The sequence below is a fragment of the Megascapheus bottae genome, chromosome 13 (assembly GCF_031878675.1).
Source record: "Megascapheus bottae isolate mThoBot1 chromosome 13, mThoBot2.hap1, whole genome shotgun sequence".
Lineage (NCBI taxonomy): Eukaryota > Metazoa > Chordata > Mammalia > Rodentia > Geomyidae > Megascapheus > Megascapheus bottae.
The window spans coordinates 2,437,357-2,458,025 of NC_143521.1; the positions used below are offsets into that span (position 1 = coordinate 2,437,357).

A 20,669-nucleotide genomic window follows, 5' to 3' on the forward strand; every position below is an offset into this window, starting at 1 on the left:
TAGCAGGGGAGCGCAACTACTCTATACCCTTAACAGAAGACTAGTCTTCTTCTATTGGGGATGGTCTTCCTCTACTACCCAGTGAGCAGCTTTGGGAGGGATGCATGTCAGTGAGGGAGGAAGGGGACACCCACGTAGCCATCCTGATCAACCCTGGTGATCAATGGGGTGACAGATAATCGCAGCCAGATCGTCCTCACATCTGATGTATTCTTTTATTTTTATAGAGTAGTCTTAACTTTCTCTTGTATTTCTGTCTTACCTGTGAGACTTCTCCCCAAAATAATCTATATTTTTCTCCCACGACGTACATTTTATTCTTACTTTCAGTGATTCCAAATCTATCCCAAATTATTTGCATATAAATAACTAGTTTTAATTATTCTGTATCCTTGGGTTTTCCCTCAAATTTTCTTTGAGTATTTTAAACTTCCCCTTCATTTTTTGTACTTAATTCCCTATTTTACTAAACTTTTTCAATTATAGTAATTAACATAGGAGCATAAATGTTGAAAGAGCTGAGATTCTTGAGCAAATGAAACTTTTAAATACTTGAGGATATATATTAGGATAAACATAAATGTATTTATATGTGAACATTACTTGATCAAAATGTCATAGTACCTCATTAACATGATTGTATATCTCTTAAAAATAAATAAAAATAAATCAAGTACAACAACAAATAGTACAACAGCAGCAAAAATCCTTTCAATCAAGAGTAGTGAATCTTATAATTAGAAAAATCTTATAAGGGGTTGGGGATTTAGCTCAGTATAAGAGCACTTGCCTGGTCAAGTGCAAGGCCCTGAGTTTGGTCCCCAGCTTTGGGGAAAAAAATTATAAGAAAGGTATGTGGCCCAGAATAAGAAGCCCATGATCAACATCCCCTTGATGGTGATGGATTTCATAGTGCTAAGCAAGAACTCATATCTCTGTGTATTTTGATTTTGTATTTCTTCCCTGATTACAAATGGTTCATGGATAAACAGAAAGCTAAAAAAAGATGAGAAAATGAGTCTGTATATTAAATATGAATGTTTTTAACAAAAATATAAAACTATTATCCTTTGTCCAAAGAGACCAGATTCCTGTGCTGTAATGGAAATGGAAGCTAGAATGGCCAACGAGCTGATGTGTTGTTGCTCTTATTCACCAGGGTCATTTTTGCAAGAAGCAGGAGCAAGGTTGCTTTTCAAGCAACCATGCGATTTGATTATTGACAATGAAGTGGGGTTTCCAACTGAATTTATTATCTGACAAACAAACAAAAGTCAGAAAACTGAGACTTGAAATTGGAACAAGTTTCAGAAGTGTAGACTGGATATAATTAAATCCCTGAATACAAATATTTTTGTATGAAAAAAACAATGTTCAGAGAAGTGGCCCGAATTGGTCCTTTCATCAACACAAATAGTCAACTATTTAAATTATAAAAACAAAATGCACATTTCAATTTCCAGGTACACATCCTGATAAGATTTAGAATATTTGCAAAATTCATAATCCTTAAAATAAAATTTCTTCATTCAGGAGAATTTCTTTAGCATGCCTGAGTTATTATAATCAGGATATATCTAGATTTAAACACATCACAAATATAGCATCCACTCATTCAGGACATGTTCAGAAAGCACTTCCTCCATACAATGAGTGTGCTGGGAAGAATGGGTAAGACATACCCTCCACCTGTCAGGCAACAAAGGAAAGTAGAAATGCTCATACATACAGTTCATGGAAATAGTAGATTGAATTTTCTCCATCTAGTAAGTGAAAGTCTTCACCTCACACATACCACAACAGTTGGAGAGTTATGGAACACACCATAGCAAATTAAAAATGTCTTTGTATAACATTTTTAATTGATAAGGAATCAAACTTGCAAAACTCTTAAGATCACAAATTATTGGGAAAGAGATTAGATGTTTGCTCTGTGTGACAGCAAATTGCACTCTCAGGTTTGTGATGGGTGTGAAGTGTCAGGAAGAGAAAACAGAAGAACAAACAAGGCACTGTGCAGTACCTGCAATGACAGACTTTATTATTGTGGAAATTATTTAATAACTTTTAAAAACTGAATTGAGGAAAATAACTGTATAATAAGTCATTTCCAGCAGATGGTGACTCACTTTGTCATCATAGCTACTCAGAAGGCTGAGATTTGAGAGACTGAGTTTCAAAGCTAGCCAGGCAGGAAAGTTCATGAGACTCATCTCCAATCAATTAACAAACATCCAGAAATGGACCTATGGCTTAAATGGTAGGACACTCACCAAAGGATCCTGAACCCCAGTACTGATGAACAAAAAATTTTATTAACATTCACATGCACACATACATGTATATATATATATGTATTTATACATACATATATAAAATATATATGTATATACATGTATATACATTATTTTTACACAGATATACATATATGTATATATACAGGTATGTGAAAAGGTATATCTTTCAATTAATGTTCCTAAATCTTAAAATTAAAGGAACTAATATTAGAATAATTAAGATTCAAGAGCTGAAGGCCAGGAAATGTCAGTGTTATTTATTTATTTATTTTTTTTTTTTTGTCAGTGTTATTTTATCACTAAACTGTAATTTTGCCAAAAGTTTCCCAGATTCTCAAGTTCATGTTGTTAGTCATTATGCTACAATGCTTCTCAGCATTTTCACTAAGTAACATAAGTAAAGACACCTAGAAAAATGATAGGTTTCTGCTCTATTTAATGGAAAGAAGTGTTTGGGCTACTTTCAGCCATCAATTTCCCAAGTAACGATTTATGTAACTGGCATGTAAATATAAATATATATAAATATATCATATATATGTGACTGGCATATATATATATCATTGAGACTGCTTTACAAATGTGTCTTAAACATACTCCCCCTAAACATATATCTCCTAGACATTTATAATGTATTTGAAAATTAAAATATTGATTTAATTCAGTTACCTTTACGATCACCTTGTTTTCAGAATGCAGATTATTCTTCCTGCAGAGGGAAAATCTAATCAGGCCAAAACCTCCAGCTGCACACAAATCCTGGTTGGCTCAATTTTGCAATTTCAATACAAAAATAAATAATATATTCTGGAATGCTTACAGTCCCCACAAACCAATAATTTCTCAAGTTGGTCTAGTGGTCTTTTTCAAACACTTGTTATTACCATACATTTCAAAGCCACACATCATTCAACTTTATTTAAACTGACTAGATTTTTCTCTACTTTTTTGTAGTGTGATCAGCTTGCAGTTATAACTACATTGAAGACTGTAGATATAACTAAATCTAAGTTTCTCATAACAGTAAAATATTTTGGATATTCAACAATAACTATATCCTGTTCTTAATATTGTATTAAAAATTAACTTATTTCTCAAGAAGGAAAGAAAAATGCCACATTTTATTTCCAGTAACAGCAATCAAGACAAAAATAATTGCTCAATGTAGTGACAAGAAATCTTACTTACCTGGCATCCCATCTGCTAATTCTACATCCCTAGAGTTTTCTCACTGATCTTTCACCTTCCTTGTGAATCTTCCCAACAGCACATCTATACAATCCCCTTTGAACATTACTTTGTATTTTTAGTGCACCTGAGAAAGGTTATGTAGGTGCAGTAATCAATCTTATCTCTACTGAGCAGAAAATAGAACGAGACTGGCTGTTGATTTGTTCCATGCAATCTGTAATTGGCTTGTTTGTGATAAATTTCTAGTTTTGTCAGAGCTTCCATCAGGTATTTAGATTTACAACCACTGAAGTGGTTCCTTTTTATGCAGTGTTTTGTAATAAATTTTGGATAAAGATTATTGTAGCATTTATGTAAATAGACTCGTGGAAGTATGGAAGTATGGAAGCACTCTATAAGAGGGAGAATGCTGACAGCTTTACATTAAAATTATAAATGGTTATCTTTTAAATATAGAAATCCCTATGTGTATTGAAACCAAGATCTGAATTATACAAAATGTATAATTTAAATGTGTATGTATCCTACATTTATCATTTAAGCTCATGATAAGAAAATGAATGCACAATTCTCATTTCTGGGTAACATACACATACAGTACTCATGTGACTCAACATAAACCAATCTCATTTTAGGCAACTTTTAGAAATTTTCAGTGTTTTGTATGAGATGTTTATGTGAGACATAGATTGATGATGTCTTGTGCCAAGCCTAATATGTTGTGACATCTCAAAGCAAACCAATTTTTATTGTAAATTTTCCCTTTCCACATTGCTTGGTCTACTCAGTCTTGGATTCATTTTGCCTCAATAAGTGTAGAGGAAATGACATTGCACAAGTGCTAGAACAAATTTGAGTTAAAAATTCAACTGAGTTGAATCCCCTGGACCCCTATGACATTGATTACATGAAAGAGTACACATAATACATTGCAGTAGCACAGGCACATACTGCATGTATGCAATGTTGCTTGTAAGAAGTTTCTCAGACACATATACATGTATCCACATATTGTATACACATTTTGGTATATTATGTATATTTATGGTAGTATATGTTAGAGGGATCTTTATTTTATTAGGCAGGCCTTTATTCCATGTCTACATGATTAATGTACTAAAATGTAAGCAGTAAGCCAAACAAATCACTTTAAATAGTGTATACACCTTAATTTTTGAAGATTCTCTTTAACTTTTAAAAATTTACCTCTATAGTGCATCCTTTTCTTGAATTTATTTTATTAACCTGAGCAATCTGGTCATATTCTTATATACTTCCTCTCATTTCTAGAAATGCTTATCACTTGAAATTAAATTTCTAAACCTGTTCCATATAAGTGCATACTTCATATGCAGTTTAAGCAAGGTTCACATTTGAGTCACTATCTCAGAATATTGAAACACTGCATAGAAGGAACACACCAACTCAAAAGAACTCAGCAAGGCAAAGTTTACTTCTGCAAACATTCTAGTGAGGTGCAAGCAATTGAGCACACTGGGTGGGCAGTCCACCCAGGTTTTATCCCTAACACAGTACTTACTGCCTTTTATTCTTTTTTTATGTGATCATATAAAATGATATTTATTGAAATGAACCCCAAGAAATGAAAGCAGAGTGTTTTGAATTTTACTTCTTTTTTCATATATTTTTATTCCAATTAATAGAAGGGTTACATGATGTTTGCCAGATAGAAGGTGCATTAATTCACATACATTGATACCCTTTCATTGTGTTTGTGTTTTTGTTTTTATTTATTTATTTTTTGTTTATTTTATTTTATTGTTGTGATAAGGTATACAGGGGTTAGAGTTACATTCGTCAGGTAATTGGGTACATTACTTCTAGAACCTTGATACCCCTTCTCATGTTTTTGTCCCCATTTCCCTCCCCTACACCCTCCCAATAATCTTGTTTTCCCTCTCCCTTCCCTATTTCAAATAAACAAATAAACATATATACAACATACCAGGCAATAAAGTCAGATAGAGTAACCACATGAGATAAACCATAAGGTACTGCCTTTCATTCTGAAGGGTTAAAACTCGGGTTCACAATCTTGCACAACTGCTTAGTTTGAAAGTGTTAGAAGTTTACTCAAGCAATCAACCAAAACCAGAACATCTGGCCAAACTTGTCAGAAACAATTCTTACTCAGATGGCATTCTACCTCTTGATCCATGCATCCCTCTAGAAAAATTTGTTTTATAACAGGGATTGTCTTAAAATAGATTTCTTATAAGATGGTGGCTACCCTTAAAATGGCAGAAACCACTTTAACAGCAATGATTCTAATTCCTATATTCCTCCCTTTTTATATTTTCTTCAAACCTAGTCATCACTGACTTCCCATTCAGTAAAATACAGCATATTGATAGGAAACATGTTTAATGAGAGCAATTTCAATCAAATTTCTAAACAGACCTCTTATGAAAGAGATACAGCAAAGAGTCAATATTCGGATAATTAATAAAGATGACAGGATCCCGTTTTACTTTCCAAACCATTGTTAATCTGTGAGTTTTCAGCCAACACATTTTCCACAGAAGTCAGTCCTTGTGAAGCCTTTGTATAGACTTCCCTGCTGCACAAGCTTAACGGTTACTTTCACTTAATGCAAACAGAGAAAATTTACTCCAGTCCACCCAATTGGTTCCCCCATTTCCTGTTTTAATTTCTGTGGTCTGTCTGGAATTTAAATTTTGAATCTAGCCGAGGGGTTGGATCCTGGGTCTGAAATTCAATATGGAGGGTCTATCCAGGTCTTCAAGACAAGGATGGTCACTTTAAAGGAATTCTCTGTATGTAATTTACATCAACTAGGGCTATGTTTCTAGAAAGCTGTACGGCTGAAGTAAGAGACTACAGTCTATTATTCCTTTCCATAGAAAGGCAGAGCAACATTGACTCAGGTGTAAAGAATCTAGCCTTGTTACACCATTCAAACAACAATCTCATCGGTGAGCAAAACTTGAGTTGGTCCTTTCCAGATGGAATCAAGCTTTCTTCCATCCTTGCTTTCATCAGGACATGAGTGTTCTGTCTGTAAAGGTGAGCTGATAATAGCCGGTTTTAGCAAAAAGACCTCACAGCCTGAGAGAAAGCCAACGTAATGGAGAAATCCAGCACATAGTTCTTCAATCAACTTTCCAGGACTTAAACTTATTGTGGGCATTATCTTTCCCTATGATGTTGATCAAACCTCACTTAATAATTGGCACCTTCAAGCTCACCAATTAAGTGGTCAGACTGATTTAACCACAGTCCAGTGATTCCATATATTTAATTACTTGGGAAGAACTATTCACAAAATATTTTTTTAAATTTCATTGTAAAGGTGATATACAGAGGGGTTACAATTACATAAGTCAGGTAATGAATAATTTCTTTTTGAACAGTGTCACCCCCTCCTTCATCCTCTCCAAATTTATCCCTCCAGACTTGCCTTCCCTGAAAAGCTGTATAGTTCATTTCCAACATAGTGTCTAGTGGGTTTCACTGCTGAATTGGTTCATCCTTTGTCCCTATGTCTGTGTTTCTACTTCCCCTCCCCAAATCAGATAAAGTTATATACAAGACAAAGGGTACAGAAATGAAAAACAGCAGCAGAAGTAAATAAAACAAAGAAAAAAGGAAAGGAAAAAAGAACCATAAACAGTACAATTAAAAAACAATCACTTGCAGCTCAGTGAAATAAACTTCAGGATATGGAAACAAGAGGTTTATCTTTGGAACTGTATACTATATGAAGTTATTTTCTCTCTCTGTCTTTCGGTCTCTTTCTTTCTTCCTTTCTCTCTTCTTCTCCTTATGGTTTTTCTCACATTGTTACCGTAACTGACTTTAGTACTTGGTATATTTTATGTAATATTATTTATTTATTTGAAATAGGGAAGGGAAGGGGAAAAACAAGATGACTGGGAGGGGAAGGAAAGTGGGAGAAAACATGGGAAAGGGTATCAATGTTCAAGATGTAATGTATCCACTACCTGACAAATGTAACTGCAACCCCTATATATATTAGCACAACAATAAAATAGATAGTAAATAAAACTCTTCTTCCATTTCTTGGAGTTCATCTTGATAAGAATAATTTTTCATATGATCATATACACATAGCTGCTGAATCCCTGTGTTCCTCTCCTAAGACTATCCTCCTTTGTTCTCACTGTGTGAATGTTTAGATTACTGCTCAATTAATCATGCCCAACTATAATTATTTGTCTTTACTATATTTTGGGTTTATTTGTAGATTGGAGATGTTGGGTTACAGAGACTCCTCTGAAGAAGAAATAAGTATGATCAAATGGACATGTTAAGAGATGTTCAACATGTCTGGCCATAAAAGAAATGCAGGTCAAAACACTGAGATTCCATCTCACCCCAGTTAGAATGGCCATTATCAAGAAAACTAACAATAACAGATGCTGGAGGAGGGGATGTAGCCAAAAGGGAACATCACAACACTGTTGGTTGTAACACTCTAGAAAGCAGTATGGAGTCTTTCAAAAGACTAAACATAGGGCTTCCCTGTGACCTAGCAATCCCACTTCTGAGCATCTATACAATTGACCGCAAACCAGGCTACACTAAAGTCACCAGCACAACCTTGTTGTGACATTGTTTATCATAGCCAAGATAGGGAATTAACACAGATGTCCCTCAGTGGACAAATGGCGTATATATACAACATTTGGGGTATATATACAATGGAATTCTATGCTGTCATCAGAAATAATGACATTGCTCCATTCATACGGGAAAGGGAAAACTTGGAACAATTATACTAAGCAAAGTAAGCCAGACCCAAAGAAACATAGGATGCATGTTTTCCCTCATTTGTAATAATTGGAATATGCCTATGAATCTGTAAGTAAACACAAAATCTTATCTGTTTTCCTCAAGGGGATTTCTCATAGACCCAGTTTGATTTTATTCAACCAGGTATGCATGCTTGATTAGATTTCACAACTTCCCTGCCATTAAGAATTTGGCTGGCTTTAAACAGTCATCCTAGGTATTAATCCCATTTTTTTCAGTTTTCTACTGCACCTGTCTCTTCCCCTGGCAGTTGAGAATAAAAAAGTGTCTTAATATCTTCTTATATCATTCCCACTTTGTTTCCTCCTCCTCCTCCCCTGTTAAATTTTGTGTTTTATAACTTTAAAAATCCTCTCTTTTCAGGACCTTGATGTCATTTGAGTTTAAAACTCAACTTCCTTCCTTGACTTGGGGTAGTTATGTGCATGCACACACACACAATAAGTTTTTCTGAAAATATTTACACAAGATATACACACATGTGCCGGGAGTTTGGCCTAGTGGTTAAAGTGCTTGCCTAGCATGCATGAAGACCCGGGTTCGATTCCTCAGTTCCACATATAGAAAAAAGCTGGAAGTGGTGCTGAGGCTCAAGTGGTAGAGCTCTAGCCTTGATAAAGTCCAAGGACAGTGCTCAGGCCCTGAGCTCAAGCCCAGGACTGCCAAAAAAAAAAGATATACACACATGTGCAAACTTTTGGTTGGATAAAGTGTTCATAAAAATTGATTGTGTTTCCTATTTATCATAGCGAAGATATGGAACCAACCCAAATGCCCCTCAGTTGATGATCAACCAGATGTGGTATTTACACACAATGGAATTCTATGCTTCCATCAGAAAGAATGACATTGCCCCATTTGGAAGGAAATGGAAAGACTTAGAAAAAAATCATATTAAGTGAAGTAAGCCAGACTCAAAGGAACAAAGGCTCAATGGTTCCCCTCATTTGTCATAATTAGTATAAACCTTGGACTCTCCTAGCAGAGGTTTACAATAGGGAAAAACCTAGATACATAAGGCTGGATAGGATGAGGCTAAATGAAAGGACCTCCAAGATACAGAACCAAGAGCCATATAGTGTGTGACTGATATTCTTAATGCTTTTTCTCATCTCTTCTGTTGTCCCTTGGTTATTTCATATTGTTACAATACCTTACCTTGTTATCTGGTATATTGTATTTATGTTTGTTTATTTGAAATAGGATAGGGAAGGGAGGAAAACAAGATGAGGGGAGTGGGTGAGGGAGGGAAATGGGGACAAAAACATAAGAAGGGGTAGCAATGATTGCTAAGTAATGCACCTTTATGTGGTAAATATAATGTAACCCTTCTATTATTATAATAAAAATATTTTTTAAATTGACTGTGTTTGGAGAACTCAGACCATTTCCCCAATGTTCTTCCCAAAAGGCTATCACAGTATTTAAAGGGACCCATTTCCTCTTTTCTTGGTTTCCCTACAGCCAGAGTTCTTGTCTTTCATTAATTGTACAAAGGTATTGCCACTTCATAGAGCATTGTATGAATACAATGGGTCTTGATCAGTGTCACCCATTTCAACATTCCAACCCATCTCCTAACCTTCCCCTTCCTCCTTATTCCCCATTTTGGCATGTCTCTAAGTTTTCTGGCCTACTAAATCCCCTTCCCAATTAAAGTTTTTGCGCACCCCTATTCTACTCATCTCCCATAAACACACACTGGAATTGTTTTTCCAAACTCCCTCCCCATTGGAGGTTTCTTCTGAACCCCTTTTTCTATTCACACATACACACTGGAGTTTTTCTCACAGGCCCCTCCTCAATGGAGTTTTCATTTACTCCCCTTTTCTACTCACTCACCTCATATATTAGAGGTTTCTCCCACAATCCACAATCCAAGATTGCTTCATCTATCTCCAGCAGTTTATTCTTAGTGGGAGAACAAAACCAAAGATTCAGACTCCATATTCTCTGCATATCTAGGATACAATCCACTCACTCAGTCACTCAGTCTCTCCTCTGTCTGCCTATGTCTGTCTCTCTCTCTGTCTCTCTGTCTCTCTGTCTCTCTCTCTGTCTGTCTCTCTGTCTCTGTCTCTGTCTCTGTCTCTGTCTCTCTCTCTCTCTCTCACACACACGCACACACACTCAACCAGCCAAATACCAACCACAAAGGCAGTACATATAGTTTGATTTTTTGTGTTGGCCCAAAGCAAGATACCTGATTATCATAGGGTTTCCCTGGGCCATTTTCCCACGTTCCCAATTTACTTTCAATTTTGGTTCCAATATTAGCCACAAGGGAGTGTAGGTTGAAGCCCAACATGAAGGGTGCCACAATGAGACAGCAGGATGTATCTTCTGCTAAAAAGAGGCTCCCCAAACACCAGTAGGTTACCTGAAAATTCTCTGGTGAATCTCCAAATTGTTGGATATGTCTCAGGAAAAGACACCAACTTGAAAGTAACAAGCAAGGCAATGTTCAGTTTTGCAGAAAGGTGTGCTACTGACAGTAAATTGTTGGGACCTGTCCCCCAGCTGAAGCTTAGAAAAGAAGAATAGACACTGTTGTTTTTAAGACCTTCCCAGGTGATTATATTCAAACGATCATCCCTTACATCCTTACACTGAAGCTGCACAATGCTCTCAAAAACCATTTGTCCCTATGCTTTGTGCCCAATTGTTAGTGCAATAGGGAGGTGGTAGAAATTTTAAAAATGGGTTTATTAGGAGTCCTTTTCTCTCAAAGGCAATGTTGGGACCCGGATATTTTTGCCTTTGTTTCCATTTTTATTATTTCTGCATGAGGGAAGTAGTTGTTCCATAACACACACACACACACACACTGCCTTTGGCCATAGAGTAGGGCCTCTAAAACCATTACCTCAAATTAAACCCATTTTTTTAGAATTTTATTAGGTAAGGCATTTTGTAGATGAAACTGTTGACACTGTCCTCGTAATAACTGGCAGAGCATCTAAGATAATTTTGAGATCTTCCTCATGACCCACAACATGAGCTAGGAAGTCCAACCCTTCATTGGACTTAGCAAATTCACAGAAATAGTGGCACAAACAGGGAATTTTGATGATTTTAAGAGTTCTCAAACATCATTTTATTATTTCTAACAATGTATCTCAACCAAACAAGTATTGTACTACTCAGTGTGAAATAATTATAAAACATGTGAGTAGACCATGATATATGAACTCAGTGAGGTTCTCCGGAAAGAGAAAGAAATAAGGATTCCTAGAACTGCATAAAACCTGAAGTGCCCCAGAACTATCCAATACAGTCTTTGTTCCAAAGGATAGGATTATAGATCAGTGGCAGAATACTTTCCTAGAACATATGAGTCCCTGGGCCCTGTTCCCAGCACTATGCACATAATAAAGATAAGGTAAAAAAATGGAATGAGAAGAAAAGAAGAAGAAGAAGAAGAAGAAGAAGAAGAAGAAGAAGAAGAAGAAGAAGAAGGAGGAGGAGGAGAAGGAGGAGGAGGTATTTAACATAATGAAATAATTATAAAATGGAAAAACCCCAATTTACTTGTAAACTGATAATAAAAATTGCATTGCATACCCATCAATATCCCAATGTCATTCTTTAAAGAAATAGAAGAGGCTATCCAAAATTTCATATGGAATAATAAAAGACCCCGTATAGCAAAAACACTTCTTAGGAGAAAGAACAGCGCTGGAGGAATTTCAATTCCAAGCTTTAGACTCTGTTACAGAGCTATAATTATCAAAACAGCTTGGTACTGACATAGGAACAGGCCTGAAGACCAATGGAATAGAACTGAGGACCCAGATATTAAACCACAGACCTATGGCCACCTAATCTTTGACAAGGGAGCCAAAAAAATAGAATGGAAGAAAGACAGCCTCTTCAACAAGTTGTGCTGGCAGAACTGGTTAAGCACCTGCAGAAAACTAAAGCTGGATCCTTCTTTTTCACCTTGCACTACAATTAACTCCAAATGGATCAAAGACCTGGAGGTAAAAGCTGACACACTGAAAACTTTACAGGAAGGAATAGGAGATAAGCTAGTCCTCCTTGGCACAGGTCGAAACTTTCTTAATAAGGACCAAGAATCACAACAAATCAGAGAAAGGCTGGATAAGTGGGACTACATTAAACTGCAGAGCTTTTGTATGGCAAAGGACATAGCTAGTAAATTAATGAGGAAGCCTACAGAGTGGGAGAAGATCTTCACCAACCAAACAACAGACAAAGGCCTCATATCTAAAATACATCAACAACTCAAAAAATTGAATCACTCCAAAACTAACCTCCAAAGTAACAACCATCCCATTAAAAAATGGGCCAAAGACTTAAAGAGAGTCTTCTCTGAAGAAGAAACAAAAATGGCCTATAGACACATGAAGAAATGCTCAACATCTCTGGTCATAAAAGAAATGCAAATCAAAACAACTCTAAGATTCCACCTCACTCCAGTTAGAATGGCCAAGATCAGGAAAACGAATAATAACAGCTGCTGGAGGGGATGTGGCCAGGAGGGATCACTACTACACTGTTGGTGGGAGTGCAAACTCGTTCAACCACTATGGAAAGCAGTGTGGCAGTGCCTCAAAAGGCTAAACATAGAACTCCCCTATGACCCAGCAATTCCACTACTTGGCATTTACCCAACCATCCAGAAACAAGGACATACTAAATCCACTAGCACAACAATGTTCATTGCAGCACTATTCACCATAGCAAAGATATGGAACCAACCTAGATGTCCCTCAGTTGATGAGTGGATCAACAAGTTGTGGTACACAATGGAATTCTATGCTGCTGTCAGAAAGAATGACATAGCCCCATTTGTTAGGAAATGGAAAGACTTAGGAAAAAATCGTATTAAGTGAAGTAAGCCAGACTCAAAGGAACTTAGGCTCAATGGTTTCCCTCATTCGTCATAATCAGTAGAAACCTTGGGCTCTACTAGCAGAGCAAAATCTTGATACATAAGGCCATATAATGTGAAGCTAATTGAAAGGACCTCCAGGATATTGAAACAAAAGCCATATAATGAATGATTGTTGTCCTTAATGTACTCGGTTGTCTCTCATCTCCTTTGCTGTCCCTTGGTTATCTCATATTGGTATAATATCTTACTTTGTTATCTGATATATTGAATTTATTTGTATTTGGATATTTGAAATTTGATAGGGAAGGGGGGAAAACCAAGACGGGTGGGGGGTGTGGGGGGGAGGGAAATGGGTACCAAGACATGTGAAAGGGTATCAATGTATGTGAATTAATGCACCTTCTATCTGGCAAATATCATGTAACCCTTTTACTAATTACAATAAAAAAAAACTAAGAACTTACTAAACATGAAAAAAAATAAAAAATAAAAATTGCATTGCTAAATAACAGGTGCAAAGTATAAAACTAGATCCTAATATTAACTATGAGATAAGCAAGGTGAAAGTTAGGAAATTTAAACATCCATTAAAAATGAAAAAGATAAGACCAAAAATTATCCCAACTAGATATTCATGAAAAGATATAATAGGACTCAGATAACATGTAATGAAAAAGAATGAATAAAGTAATTTCTTTTTTTGCCAGTTTTAGGCTTGGGCTCAGGGCCCAAATACTTGGATTTTCTCAAGGTTAGAGCTCTACTTGAGCCATAGCACCACTTCTAGCTTTTTTCTATGTATGTGGTACCGAGGAATCTAACCTGGGTCTTCCTGTATGCTAGGAAAGCACTCTACCACTAGGCCAAACTCCTGGCCCCAGAATAAAGTCATTTCTAAAATACTTTTTAAAGCTAACAAACATCCAGGTAAGACTTAATCATGTGAAGAGTTCTTATTGTCTTAAAAATGAACTAGTGGTGATAGCTGAGCAAATAGTTCAGTTATAGGCGTAGGAATAGACTTCTCAGCTTCCAATTTGTTCATAATAAAAAGAATTCTTTGCTCATTTGAAACCCACAAAATGCCTACACTGAACATTCTTAGGTAAGCAATAGTAAAGTTAAGTAATAATGATGTTTTAAATGATTTAAGTGTTCCCTCCATGAGTTCTTATCCCACAGCTGTGCTCTATGTCTTGCATGAATTATCACCTCTTCCTCACAAGCTCATGAAACTGATTATTTAAACCCACTGTGAGGAATATAATAATAATAATAGCAATAAATTAAAATAATATATAATACAAATAATATAAAATAACTATAAATTTAATGAGGCTTGAATATATTAACCTGTTTGTCAATCTTGCTATTACCCCTAAAAATCTGGATAGCTAGATATTTGTGATATTTAGTGTAGCATCTTACAAATCATGTAAACTAAAATATAGGCTGTGTCATACAACTAAAATTATTTTTGGAGACTCCCACAGAGCAGCTGACACTGCACACTATACTATCTACTGACAGGAGAGAGGCACTACTTGCATTTAAAGAGTGACAAAGGAAATAAACAGAGGCTTCAGAAAACGATCCCTAAATCAAAAGTCCCCGATATAAGTCTTCTAAACTGGAGGCAATAACTTGTCACTGAGCTATTTCTCTGAGGAATTTTCAGTCTGCATAAAGATGGTAAGGAATCCATGGATGGCTACTTAAGACCATGGCAATTAAAGCTGGGATATATTAGTTGATGGCTGTGATGTGAAACAATGAGGAGCATCCAATAGCTAAGTAAAATTTCAGATTTTAGACCCTGCTCTAGTTCTGTTCTAGTAAGTACTGCATTATAAAAATCCTCAGATGACTCACTCTTTTAATAAGGGATGGTTATGTTTTCTGGCAACAGAGTGGAAATTTTCACAATGATCAAAACTATCAGACTTTTGTAACTTGTCGTTCATTTAATAATAATAATGTAAAGTACCTACTCCATTGCCTTTATATAGCATATTTGAGGTTAACAGTCTTCGTACTTTTGTACAAAAAATGACAACCAAACAAACTACTTTGTAGAGCTGACAATCTGGTATGCATTAAAGAGATAAGTAAACATTTAAATTAGGTCAGGAGCAGTGGTATACACCTGTCATTCCAGTCACAAGGGAAGAGATTATAGAGAATCATAGTTCAAGGCTACCCAGTGCAAAAGTTAACAAAACCCTTCCTCAAAAAAAGTGAAGTAAGTCAGGACCAAAGAAACAGTAGGTTCCATGATTTCTCTCATTTGTAGTAATTAGAATGTGCTTATAAATCTACAAGTAAACGTAATGGATATAAAAAGACCAAAAAAAAACTATACTTGGACACAATAAATTAAACAGGACTTTAACCATTCACACATGAGACCAAAGGATGACCTTAGGAGAGGATCATGACAGTTCAATAGCTATGTGCATATGATCATATAAAATGATATTTCTCAAAGTAAACTCCAAGAAAGGAAAGCAAGATTTTTTATTTTGTTTTCTTTGAATTTTTTATTTTGTTCTCTCCTTTGTCATTGCTTTCTTATTTCTGTAACTTTTGTCTTCTATGTACGTTTTTCTGTTTGGGAGAGGTTATGAAGCACAGAAATGGTGGGATTGAACAAAAGGTGAACAAATGCAGCAGTGAGTCTCTTATCTCCAATAAACTACTAAGAAAAAGGAAGTGGCACTGTGGCCAAGTGCTAGCCTTGAACACAAAGAGGCTCAGGGACAGCACCCAGGCCCTGAGTTCAAGAACCAGCTAAATGAGCATGGTGGCTCACACCTGTTATCCTAGCTACTCTAGGGGCTGAGATCTGAGGATCAAGGCTCAAAGCCAGCCCAGGCACAAAAGAACCTGAGATTCTTATCTCCAATTAAGCTCTAGAAAATGGGAAGTGGGGCTTGGCTCAAGGACAGGGTGGTACTCTTGAGCTGAATAGTTCAAGCCCCATGACCTGAGAAGCCTAAATTAATTTTGAAGTTCAATCAACTTCAGTAGAAAGTTATTTTTAAACAGGCCCCACCAGAAGGTCACCCAGACCGCCCTCCCCCGACAGAAGGTCACTCTAAACTAATTCTAAACCAGAAGAGATGGGAGCTTCAAAGAAAATAGTAAATTCCAGACAACTCCCTGTGTAAAAGTCACCCCCAGTGATTAAAGTCTCCAGGATATGATAACCACTGTGATATCCTGACTAGCTGCCCTGCAGCTGCCCCGCAGTTCAGCACATATGCCCTAAGCACAAACCGCATGTATCCCCTAGCATGAGCCAATCAATTCATAATACTTCAACCCTTTGAGCTAACCAATCACTTCCAGCCATTTGTCCATGGTGTGTTATGATTTGCTCAAACGTGTGACTATGATTGGAAAGTTCCCAGAACCCTATAAAAACCCTGTACAACAGGAAGTAGGGACTCTCAACTCAGACCCGCTGTGTCGGTGTTGGTTGTGAGTCTAGGCTTGAGCTTGCAATAAAGACTCTCGTGCTCTTACATCATATTCGGCTCCTTGGTGGTCTTTGAAGAACTCAAAATCTGGGCAGGGGCACAACAGACCCACAAAAAGAAAAACAAAAAAATATATAATAATAGTGATAAACATCAGGAAACATGCAGTTTGTTATTGAGTGACAGTGAGACTTGTTCACCCAAAGTAGAAAAAATAAATCTCCCTTATGAAATGATTCTTAGAGGTTTATGGAAGCAGTGTATTTTATACAGAATCTGCTAAAGTCAGCTCCTATGTTTGTAAGTCAGTTTCACCTTTTGCTTCTAACTCTTGAAAAAGCCCAGGTGGAAATCACAAGAGAGTGGCACGCTTTAAGCAACCATAGGTAATATTGCTATTCTAAGAAGAATGGCTAGAAAAGCAATACAGGAAGTGAAAGATTATCCACCTCTGTTGATACAGAGTGAAAAGAAAAATGACTTCAGATGGCTCTTACAAATAGCAGCTCAATTGCCTGCAGCAGCTGCGCCTCCACACTGAAATTCCTTTTGGCAGAAGGATTTTCAAGCTGCACACTGAATGGCATTCCAGTTAATGGAACAGGCTGTGTGCTATGCTGTACAAGCTCACTCTCTATAGACCCAGGACTCAAGGCCAAAGGACAGGCATGGAACTGGAAATATCAGACCTCTCTTGTATTGTGGAGAAAGTTTAAAAGAAATAACCAAGCTTTCAGGGAGGAATAGTGACCAGTTATCCAGTTATATGACCAGTTATATCAGTCATTTCCTCAGTACTGGTAACCACAACCCAGAAGGGTGTTAGTGACAGATAAGTATTTAAAGCCACTCCTTCTCTGACCAACCTTTTGATACTGAGAAAGTTATTATCATCTCTGAGCATCAGCTGTTTAGAATAGCTTATGTAACAACACTTACTCCTCCCTTCCAAGATATCTGCTGAAATAGTTACTACAGAACTTTTCCAAGCTACTTTACTGAGAGTAATTTTAAAAGAAACATATTCCTAATATAATTAACTTGATGAATTTTGAGATAAGTATTTGTCCATGAAACCAATCTTCATAATAAATTTGTCCATCACTTGAAAGTTGTCTTTTTTGTTGTCTATATTTTTGTGAGTGTATGTGATAGAACATGTTACTCTTAGCAAAATTATGTAATATAAAATTACCAACTCTACTTAGTATGCTAAACAGTAGTTCTCCAGGACTTATTTTTTTATATAAGAGACAAAGAATTTTTAACAAATACCTCCTTGTTCATTATATTTCATATACATTTCCCCACTTCTTAGGACAAAGATGAGGGCTTTCTGTCTGTTAGGCACATGTTCAACTACTAAGTTATATCCCCAGTTTTCTAACAGTTACTTTCTCCTCTTTTTCCTATAGGAAACAAGCTATTAGAATCTAGCTAACATAAAATCTGCATGATTCTAGTTAGGGATTGGTAACTCATGCCTATAATCTGAACTATTCGAAAGATCAAATATGAGAATCATGCTTAAAGCTAGCCCATGCAGAAAAGTCTATGAAACTACTATCTCCATTAACAGCAAAACGAAACAAAAGTTGGAACTGTAGGTGTGGCCCAAGTGGTAAAACACCAATTGTGAGCAGAAAAAAAGAGCACTAGGGCACAGGCACCTGAGTTTAAATATCAGTACTGGCACCAAAAGAAAAAAGCAGCATTCCAATCAAATATTTGCATGATGTCATAAAATGCAGATTTACATATGTCAAAGAAGGCAAGTATATGAAACTTATTGATAACTTGTATTGAGAAGGAACTAGCAAGGGCAAACTTAGAGACAGAGAAGCTGCTGTAAAAGATTATTGACAAACTGAACTATGTAACTTGGGGTAAAGATGGCAGGAGAAAAACAGGAGGAAACATGGGAAGAGAAGACCAAGAAACATTAGGCTCAGATGTATAATGATTAAGAACCTGATCAAGAAGCATTTTCTTCATAATTCGACTTATGAAATTATAACCTCTTCTCAAACTGTTTAATGATAGCAATAATAATAATAGTAACAGTAATAATAATAAAGTTATTGGTAAAACTCCATCTGATCCTCCATGTACCCAGCCCTACATTGCCTGTATTTTTCTTCCTCAGAGAATATACCTTCAATATATGTTCTGACTCATACAGATCCAAATATGATCCATCTTTATAGTTCAGGTAATATTCTTCCTTCTCTTCCAAACATACAAGCATTTTCTTTCTTATCAGAGCAGCTATAAAACTAAAACCTAATCAGTATATTTGCTCTCAAATTGTCCTGTGTGCTTTAATCTTATCATCTCAGCCAAAGTTTTCCAGCACTGTGATATAGGACTTCATAATTCTGCCTCTTTCTTACAACTTCAAAGGGTAGGCATCATCCAGAATGAATGAAAAATCCATTTAGCCCTTAAATCCATTCACCTCTTTTCCTAACCTGCTCTTTGCAAAATTAAAGAAAAGAATATTAGCAACTGTATCTATATTAGTCCTTCAGTGGCACAAGAATCTTTCAATCAGGAGTTAATTCCCTAGAGAAAAAAACAATTATCTGCTTTGCTCTGCTTTGTTGTCATCCATCTTAAAGTAGATATGAACTCTATTAGTTTGTCTTGGACATTGGTAGTCATTTCTTCCTTTGCTAAAATAAAACTCTACCACTATGTTGTTCATTGAATGTCAGGAGCGAGAGGTCTATGGGTACTTTTCCCAGGGTTCCTTGTTTTCAGCCTATGTGTGATTTACATTAGACTAGTAGGATAAATTTGTGGGAAATCCAGAAAAAGAGATGCAAAATTCATTCCCTTCATCCTCTAGAGCAGAAATGGAAGATGAAAGAGATTTCAGAAAGTGTGAGGTTCTGAAACGGCTACAAGTGTCACCTATTTTAATTTCTTTCTCATTTTTCAAACATCCTGTCTGCAGCTGAGAAACTCTACTCATGTGAGGAAGCTGCCAAACAATTTCTGAACAGGGATAGCATTTTTTTGTATCTTCTAGGCCATGTATGAAAGCTCATACAACCTTCACCACTTCTTCTAATTTGCTGCATTAAGTTTGGCTTGGGGAAGGGAGTTTGGCCTAGTGGTAGAGTGCTTGCCTAGAATGCACGAAGACCTGGGTTCGATTCCTTGGCACCACATACATAGAAAAAATCTGGAAGTTGTGCTGTGGCTCAAGAGTAGAGCTCTAGCCTTGAGAAAAGTCCAAGGACAGTGCTCAGGCCCTGAGTTCAAGCCTGTAACTGACAAAAAAATAATTTGGCTTTCCTTGAAATGCTCAAAGGCAGTGAATCCTCAGACTCATAAGCACCTCACTAACATAATACAAATACTTGCTTTGGACTAAGAATGTAGCTCAATGGTAGAGTGCTTGTCTACCATGCTCAAGGCTGGTTTTTATCCTGTGCACCACAAAAAGTGTATAATATCTGCAAAAAGGATTGTGATATGGAGATTTATCTATTTTACTATAAAATGCCAAGAGATTCTTTATTTTCCTTTATATTATTATGCTTTTCTTTATTTAATTCCCTCACTGGCTTCCTTAAGTAACTACTAGTGGGGTCTCTAAAGTGGATAGAATTAATAGCTGTATCTTTGGAGACCAAACTGAAATAAGAAACTAAGAAATTGCCTTCCACCCAGAAAACTGCTTTGGGAGAAACAAGAATTAGAAGAGAGGGTAAGTAAATGATAAAGAAACAGATGGCTTTTCTGAGGCCTGTTCAAGAACAAAAAGGCAATCATGTGGAGCTGACTGTGCTTGAGAAGCAATCTCAGTGATTAGCAGTAAGTATACATTCACCATGAGTAGGTACAGTCAAGATTTAAATTTCATTAGAAGGGCAGTAGCTCACGCCTGTAATCGTAGCTACTCAGGAGGCTGAGATCTGAGGAACAAGGTTCAAAGCCAGACCAGGCACAAAAGGACCTGAGACTCATCTCCAATTAACCCCTAGAAAATGGGAAGTGAGGCTTGGCTCA

The 20,669-nt window shown here is 36.5% G+C and overlaps 1 long non-coding RNA gene across 1 annotated transcript in view; it reads right to left on the bottom strand.

The window, feature by feature from the left end:
- Positions 1–2,964: 2,964 nt before the first annotated feature.
- LOC150055414 (uncharacterized) overlaps positions 2,965–20,669 on the bottom strand; it is an 89,179-nt gene continuing 71,474 nt past the window's right edge. The window contains exons 2-3 of the long non-coding RNA XR_016537426.1: positions 10,149–10,217; positions 2,965–3,006 (exon numbers count right to left, since the gene is read on the bottom strand). This is a non-coding gene — a long non-coding RNA (uncharacterized LOC150055414). The remainder of the gene's footprint in view (positions 3,007–10,148; positions 10,218–20,669) is intronic.